This window comes from Triticum dicoccoides, chromosome 2A (assembly GCF_002162155.2).
Source record: "Triticum dicoccoides isolate Atlit2015 ecotype Zavitan chromosome 2A, WEW_v2.0, whole genome shotgun sequence".
NCBI classification, from domain to species: domain Eukaryota; kingdom Viridiplantae; phylum Streptophyta; class Magnoliopsida; order Poales; family Poaceae; genus Triticum; species Triticum dicoccoides.
The window spans coordinates 522,079,455-522,080,905 of NC_041382.1; the positions used below are offsets into that span (position 1 = coordinate 522,079,455).

The following is a 1,451-nucleotide window of genomic DNA, read 5'->3' on the forward strand; positions in this document are numbered from 1 at the left end:
TTGATCCTAGTGGGCATCTGGTACATATGGTGGGAACGACGACAACACGTCCACGGGGAGAAAGTGCAGGCCCCGGCTTGGTCCGCATTGTCGATCGCGCGCGCTGTCAGCAAATTACTTCAAGGCGACAAAGAAGAGCTCGGAAGTGAGGTCAGAAGGATGGAGGAAACCACAAGAGGGTTTTGTGAAGTTAAATGTAGATGCAGCTTTCCATGCAGATGCTCTCCAGGGTGCTATAGGAGCTGTTCTACGGGATCATAAAGGTGGTTTCGTCGCGGCATCAAATAAAAGTTAGAGCATGTTGCAGATGCAGGGACAATGGAAGCATATGCACTACAACATGGCCTCCTGTTGGCACAACAGATGGAAATTAGCAAGCTCGTCTTGGAGTCGGACTGCCTGGAGGTGATTAATACTATGAACAATGGGGGCTTCACATCATTGGGCGCAGCGGTGATCTATTTGGATTATTTGGTCCTTATCATAGGCTATACTCCGGTGTCTTTTGTTCATTGCCCTAGGGAGGTAAACTCTGTCACTCATGTTTTAGCTAGGCTAGCGGTGTCGGATCCACCTTCCCTGTGGGTTGATGAGCCGCCGGCTTTTATTTTGAAGGGTTTGGTGGACGATGTAACACTTCTTTGATTCAATAAAAGCTTCCGAAGTTTCAAAAAAGGGCACAAAAAATAATGTACTTCCTCAGTTCGAAATTGTAGTTGACGCTGATAGAGGGGGTATTAATGTCTTGCGGTTTTATTTAATCTTATTAATAATGTATTGCAGTTTTTCTTTTGAGGATTAATGTATTGCAGCTGAGTAGGCGTAATGCGGCTACACGTTTTCGATCACTAGCAGGCGTACAGCTCCACGCGTCCATCTCCCACGCCGCGCCGCCCTGCCTCCCTTCACCGCCTGCTCCCTCGCCGCCCCGCCCTCCCTCACCGACTCACCGCCCCCCTCGCTGGCCTCTGGCCTCCCTCTGCTGCTTGTTATTCGAGACCAGGCCAGAGGCGTCGGGGCACCTCCCGGCGGCGGGGCTTCGGGGTCGTCTCGGCGGCGGGCGGAGCAAGCCTCCCACCTCGGGCCTTGCAAGCAGCGGTGTTGGACAAAGGCGGCGGCCGGAGCTCGGACGCCGAGGGGGCGGTGATTTGACGCGACTGGAAGTAGCGGACGGGACGCGCCACCACCACCAGCAGCAGCAGCAGGACCTCCTCCACCACTTTGATCCAGACTCCCTGGTATGCCCTAGTTCCGTTTCTCCCCCAATCAATGGATTATGAATCCCACTCACATTGTTGAACGGGCCACGATTACACAAATCGCTCGAAGATTTTTCTTCCGGTACTCGGTCGTCCACCACTTTAACATGCTAATTGCAGCCTCAGTTTGTTGATCAGTTCCCCTATTTTCTAGGTCGAGGTCCTGTTGTTCCACCGTCCAAGAATTGGTAT

The 1,451-nt window shown here is 52.6% G+C and overlaps 1 pseudogene; it reads left to right on the top strand.

Annotated features, from left to right (window-relative positions):
• Positions 1-318: 318 nt before the first annotated feature.
• Positions 319-1,451, top strand: part of LOC119357916 — a 7,863-nt pseudogene continuing 6,730 nt past the window's right edge.